Below are 7,846 nucleotides of genomic sequence, written 5' to 3' on the forward strand. Positions count from 1 at the left end.
TTGTAATTGGTGAGAAAATATTCTGTTATTCACAGAGGGAAACTTTAACTAAAATTGTTAAATAAATATAATTTAATTCATGTGGTTTTTATTCACTTTTATTTTTTTCTTGTAACATGAAATAAATATTCAGACACTCAGGTGACCAGCCTGCGGAGGCTGTCTGTTTTGTCTCCAAACAACAGGTAGAAATCAGATTTTTATATGGATCCTGCAGCAAGGAAAACTCTAGCAGACTGCTTTGTGGCTCTGGAGTTGCTAAAGTACGTTAGGAGGTTGTAAAAACTGAGGAAAAGGGAGTGGTTACTCCGTGGAGGTTTCTTTACAAATGACCACGAGGCACCAAGGCAGACGACACTGTTGGCTGTTTCGGCTCGCAAAAACACACGAGTGTGACAGACACTTGACTCTGCTAGCTGTTTTGGCTCGCAAAACTGGCTCTCATGTTAGTCACTTTTGGTCTAGTGTGACACCACCTTTACTCACGTGGGCAGCTACAGGAGGGGAGGGGATGTACCCGGTTCTCCCCAGACGTGGCTGGAGGCCGTTGCTGGTTCCTCTATATATATATATATATATATATATATATATATATATATACTGTATATATACAGTATATATATATACTTTCTAGATACAGTATATATATATATATATATATATACTGTATATATATATATATATATATATATATATATATATAAATAAACAGTCACTACTCGTTTTACGATGAGGTTACATCAGGTCATACCTTATCGTATACCGATTTTATTGTAAATCGAGAGATTGAAACACATTATAAAAGGGGGGTTACGTCCACTCAGCTTTCCAAAGTCACCCACCCAAGACTGAAATAAAAATGACAACCCACCTTAATCACTTCCTGTGTCAGTCCAAGTCATCCCCAAGACCAAAACAAACACTATCACATCAATACGGGCGGCGTTACTCACGTACAGTAAATTGTTGCAACAACACAACAATCACACTTGCGTAACGTTGGCCTGGTGCTACATAACGTATAGACCTACTGTAACACGATGTTTGGCTGAGAAGTGACAATAGCAGGGGAAGGGCACAAGTGAACAAGTGGAAAAGACAGGGCTTTGAAGGGATGGTGCGACCGCAAAAACAAAACAATGCTCTGCACGCTGGGGCTGCCAGGCGACTGTCGCCTTGCATGTGCTTGGCACTTCGTATGACATTTTCCGAGGGCAATATCGTTATAGTGGGAAATTCATCGGAAATCGGACTTTGGGTGGAGCTTTTCTGTTATCATTGTTGCGAATTATCTTAAACCGAATCAATGTAAAACGAGTAGTGACTGTATATATATATATATGCTGTATATACAGTAGAACCTCTTTGGTCCGGACCCCTTTAATCCGGACTTCTGTTAATTCGGACAAAATTTAAAAATAATTAGCTCCAAAAATATGTTGAAAGTAATTCTAAAGTCATTTTCAGTATTGGCGCGGAAAGCGATCATCATTCATTTAGTCTCGGATCACGCTAGGTCTCAACATGGGCGCCTGTTTAAACGCACGCTAGCATTCGTTCCATCAACTAGTTCACCAACCACTAATATTTTTACGCTGTATTTCAAAAGTTAATCCTCCTTACCATGCCCCTTAATGCAAGTGTAGCTTCTGCAATGAATAAAGGTGTTAAAAGGAGGAGTTTGCTTACACAAATATGGGTCAGAATATTCTGCAGAGTTTAATGATTACTGTAGGTTATTTTTTGTACTTAAATGTGCTTTACTTGTACATCAGACATTAGCTTCTTGCCCATATGGGCGTTATCAATATGCCAAAGATGACAATGTATTTTTTGCCTACATAAGTTTTATTTTTATTCCAAATATTACAGTTAACTAATCAATTTATTTTTTTGCCAGCATGGGCCTTAGTCACTTACTACAATTTAAAATGTAGGCTAGTTTCTTGTCATGGCCTTACCTGTAAATTATGCAATACAAAACTATCGTACATGATTAGTTTGGTTATTTTAGTATCCATTCATCTTTTGCAGTTATGTAGGGTTGACATATGCAACATATGTTCATAATTAACAAACATACCATATGTAGATAGTTTTTGGTATGAACTGGGGATTACCCTGATGGTCCGGACAATCTGCTAATTCGGACAACCCTTCCCCCCATATAGTCCGAATGAGAGAGGTTCTACTGTATAAGGGTATACCTCAATATACGATACCCCTAGATGTGATACCCCAGCTTAGCAATGGGGGTAGAAATACTACCATACCCCACTTGACAAAGGCCAAACCCCAGTTTAATGATAGGTTTTGATTTTTTAAAACCAATTTTGATGATATTTTAGACTAAAATTGTGTGTTAAGGTTGATTTAAAAACTGCTTTTAGACTTAGATTAATGTGTTTTAGCCATAGGTGGGGTGAACATCGTCATTTTGGGATACAGTTTACTAAGCTTGATTTTTTCCAGACTTATACTGACGATTTTCAGATTTTATTTGTTGGTTTCAGTGAGTTATTTACAGGTGTTTGGCATAGGTTAGCTTCTTTTACAGCTGTTAGACCATTTAGATTGGCTTTAAACTTGTTCTTGGACTCATTTGGGTGGGTTTAGGACTTAGTTGGGGGGGAACCCGAAAACTCAAAAAAGCGTCCCTATACAGCAAGCTCGCCCAGAACAAACAAACATTTTATACAAATCTCAAATAATTAACAAATGTCTTAGCAAGTTACAGTTCCTGTTCAATGACGAACGTAGTTGCTAAGCGTCCTTATGTCCCCACACACCTTCTGCTAAGGTACTGCTAACCTACGCTATGCACCCACAGAATTCCTTCACAGACATTCGCTTCACATTTCACGTTCATTGTACATCAAGTGTAAGTTCTCAGTAAATGTCTTAGCAAGTTACAGTACCTGTTCAATAATGTCCTTGGTTCCTAGGCGTCCTTAACTCCATGCACACCTGCCACTAAAGTATCACTAACCTACCCACAATGATCACTCACTGCACATTTCATGTTCATTGTACATAAAGTATAAGTTCTCACTGTCTTAGCAAGTTACAGTAACTGTTCAATGATGTCCGTGGTTGCTAGGCGTCCTTACGTCCCCGCACACCTCCCACTAAGGTATCGCTAACCTACGCTAAGCACCCACAGAATTACTTCACGGACACTCGCTGCTCATTTCATGTTCATTGTACATAAAGTATAAGTTCTCACTAAATGTCTTAGCAAGTTACAATACCTGTTCAATGATGTCCATGATTGCCCGGTGTCCTTACGTCCCCGCACACCTGCCACTAAGGTATCGCTAACCTATGCCACACACTCACAATATCCCACAACAAGCACCCACTGCACATTTAATGTTCATTGTACATAAAGTATAAGTTCTCACTAAATGTCTTAGCAAGTTACAGTACCTGTTCAATGATGTCTGTGGTTCAAAGGCATCCTTATGTCCCCGCAAACCTGGCACTAAGGTATCGCTAACATACGCTACGCACCCTAAAATTATCCCTTCATGAACACTCTCAGCTCAATTCATGTACACTTTACGCTAAATCATATGCAAATACATGACAATCACAATGACTCCACCCCTACCTTCGCAATTATTTACATTCCTTACAATGCTACAATGTGACCATGACGCAGCATCTTCGCCGTGAGATTTACGCCACACGGCCACATTGGCACACACCACACTCCTTCACGAACACTCGCAGCATGTTGGCCTTATATAACACACAAATTCATAAGCATATACAATATCACTATCAAATTCCATCCCTAAACAGCTCTAATAATCCCTTCCCGACCATGGCATACAGGTAACGCCTGCCCCATTCCACACTATGGCTATGGCATACGTAACGTATGCTAGTTCCAATATATCACAAAGCTAGCCACTATAGCTTTCACACACTATACAGTTTAGGCATTGGCTTCACTCTATATGTAAATGTAGTCACAGCATAGGGTCCAGGGGAGGTGGAGTGGCAAAACCCCGCTACAGTGAACATGTGTCTTGACCCTAGGCCTAACGACTGATAACAGGCACAAATTCTTCTCAAGATATATATCTATGTTCCATCAACAAAATCACTTCAAAATATGCTCAGAAATAATATATTATCACACTCAGTCCATAGGGGCTTCAACTCAGGCAAGAGGGAGAGAATTAGGGTGATTTACAGGGACAGCACACACGATGCTGACTCCTTCTGAGGTACTGAGGAGGCTCTACAGTGTTGCCAAATGTTTACCTTGGAAGAGGGACATGCCCGCTAGAACACGTCAAAATTTGACGCAAATCGGCCAAAAACTATTCTTTGGGGGGTGTTTTTTTCTGCTTTTTCACGCGATTCATGTCAAAGTGCATTTATGTGCCAAACCACAAAGAACGTGATTCGTGTCAACGTGCCTGGGAGGGTTAATAACTATATTTCAGGGGGATCCATCAATGTCTATGTTCAATAGCGTAGGCTTTGGATATTATTTATTAGTTGCACCTTTAGTCAATAATTAATATGTTTCTTCCTTGCTGTAGTCACCTTTGAATTATAGTCAGCATCAACCATAGCTGTCTTCATTAATGACTGCGAATTGTCTTGTTATTGTTGTGATGGCGAATTAACGACGGCAAATTGTCCCGAAACCGATCAACGTCGGAATGTTGCCTTGTGTTTATGTATTTGTATGTTGAAGTTTTGCTGTGCAGTACTGTATTTGTAAGTTATAGCATTAAATAATCCTTCTAACCACTTAAAATGATTCATATATCAATATGACAGATAACACCAAAACACCACATTTAGGGGGTTTAGGGAGCAAAATAAGTAGTAGTTAAAACTTACGTGGTTTCACGTCGAACGCGCCACAGTTGGAACGAAACCCACGCATTCGGGGCGGGCTTGCTGTACTTTACACGTTAAATCTACACCAAGATACGATACCCCGCCTAACGATGAGTTTTTACTTAACCAATTGCAATGTTAAACTGGAGTATACCTATGTATATATATATATATATATACAGGGTGTTTCAAAAATAGTGTTCGTAAATTGCAGAATGAATAGAGTAGGAAAATATAAATATACTTTACTATGTGACATTCTTGGAAATTTATCATATTTACTGTGATATTACACATTTTATGTTTAATAGGAAGCTCTAGGGGATGAAAACGATCAACAGCTTACCATCACCTCAATACCTTTATTTTTTCATACATTTGTGTACAACGATGTATTGTACACTACAGAGTTACAATAGGTGCTCGAAATTTCTGCCCCCCTCGTTGATACAGGTTTGGGCTCGGCACAGAAGTGACTGGCATACACGTTCAAATACCCCTGGTATGTTCCTAACTTCTCTGCACGCCTCTTGAACTCTTTGCACAGTTCCTGATGAGTGGTGACTGGTGTAGCATACACCCTGCTCTTCAGGTGTCCCCAAAGATAAAAGTCAAGTGGAGTTAGGTCGGGTGATCTAGGTGGCCAGGCAATGGGACCTCCGCAGCCTATCCACTCGTCAGGATACATACCATTAAGGAAATCCCTCGTACCTCGTGCAAAATGAGGTGGAACCCCATCATGCTGGAACCACATGTGCATACATGTTCTTAGGGGCACATCTTCAAGTAGTATGGGGAGGTCATCCTGAAGAAATCTGGTGTACACATGGCCTGTAAGTCGTTGTGGTAGCAAAAATGGTCCAATTAGACGATCACCAAGAATACCGGCCCACACATTGGTCGCAAAGCGTTCTTGATGTCCTCTTGTTGTTGTTACATGTGGGTTTTCTGCCAACCATGTGTGTGTATTATGCTGGTTTAGCATGCCACCTCTTGTGAACACAGCCTCATCACTCCACAAAACATGTGCAAGAAAACCGTTGTTCTCCCTCACATGAGTAAGAAGCCACCTACAGAAATCCACTCGCTGGGGATAATCACATTCGGTCAGAGCATGGATGGGCTGGTGATGATACGGGTACAGGCCATGCCTGTTTACAATCCTCCATACAGATGCATGAGCCACACTGAATCATGCATCAAGTCGACGTGTACTTGTAGATGGTTCATCTCCGATGGCATTGAGAATATCCTCTTCTACATCGAGCAGGTGCTCAGCATGAGGCCTTCCTCTGTTTACTGCACATGGATTCAGTGTGCCACATTCCCATAGTCGTCGTTCTACATGGAAGAAAGTAGGCCGTGATGGTTGCCTCTGGTTAGGATATCGCTCACCAGACATCTTCACTGCTTCAGTTGCATTTCCCCTGCTGCACCCAATGTAAGTAACATGTCTGTGTACTCTGCAGACATGTATGGCTCCATGTTCATTGCTGACTTAAGACTGCCAGTGCATCCTTCTTTCTCTCACCTTACTATACCTTCAAATCACGAAGCTTCATTGAAACCCATGAGGCAAAAATGATTTGCTGCTTCAGGTTCACATTTATGCAGGTTTCATTAATAGTGTACATTACATCGGTGTACACAAGATTATGAAAAAATAAAGGTATTGAGGTGATAGTAAGCTACTGATCATTTTCATCCCCTAGAGTTTCCTATTTAGCATAAAATGTGTAATATCACGGTAAATATGACAAATTCCCAAAAATGTCACAGAGCAAAGTGTATTTTCCCACTCTATTCATTCTGAAATATATGAACACTATTTTTGAAACACCTTGTATGTATATATATATATATATATATATATATATATATATATATATATATACAGTAATCCCTCTAATATCCGAACACCCAATATCCGAACATCCCCACTTACCGGACATAATCGTCCCAGGATCCAACATTCCCAAAATGGTCCGAAAACCGCCAAAAAAAAAAAAAAAACGAATTTTTCCCACCCGTAATTTGAACTTGCCGCATGCGGCACGGGAGAGCATTGTTGTGGCGCGTCATTCCTCCGACGTCTGATAGAACGCCGCTGCATCCTCCCCACTTTCTGCCTGTCTCTCGCCGCGAGTGCACGCTTGTCGTTATGGCTGCCCACGTACTCGCTTTTGTGGTGGTGCCTTACCTGCTACAGGCACTCCTGCTGCTCTCGGGCCTCCTCTTAGTGTGTGTGATGATGGCCCTGCCACCTGAGAAAAGGAAGAGAATGGTGTTGACTCTGGAGAAGAAACGGGAGATATTGGAAAAAGTAGATGCGGGGTGGTCTTCTTCCCGCATCCTCCGCGAGTTCAACCTGGCCCGATCTACTTTGTTCGATATTAAGAGATCCCGAGACAAACTCATGCAGTGCATGGCTGACTTCTCGTCGAGAAGCAAACGCAACATGGAGAGGAAGGTGATGTTTACTCCCAAGTTTGCTGAAATCGACCGCTCCACGTTGATTTGGTATCGACAGCAACGTGCTGCTGGTGTGTTGGTACGTGGAACGGAGCTGAAGGCTGCTGCTGAGAAGTTCGCCAGGCTTCACGACACCCTAGGCTTCAAGGCATCCGAGGGTTGGCTCTTTGCGTTCAAGTTACGGCATGGCCTTACCAACCGTAAAGCTCATGGAGAATCTTTGGACGCTAAAGATGATGGAGTTGACGAGTTTCGGCACAAGGTGAAGGGCTTGATCGTCAGGAAGGGCCTCACTCTCGGTCAAGTCTACAACGCTGACGAAACTGGTCTATTCTATCGCTCTTTGCCAACAAACACTCTAGCCGAGGAGACAGAGAAGTGTGTACCTGGCCGCAGGCTCTCCAAGGAACGGATATCTGCTTTGTGTTGTGCCAATGCTAACGGCATGCACCAGCTTAAGCCCGTTGTTGTTGGCTGTGCAAAGCAGCCTCGGTGTCTTCATGGGATG

This window comes from Coenobita brevimanus, chromosome 22 (genome assembly GCF_032717465.1).
Source record: "Coenobita brevimanus isolate Jiangsu-jjx chromosome 22, ASM3271746v2, whole genome shotgun sequence".
In the NCBI taxonomy this organism is placed as follows: Eukaryota; Metazoa; Arthropoda; class Malacostraca; order Decapoda; family Coenobitidae; genus Coenobita; species Coenobita brevimanus.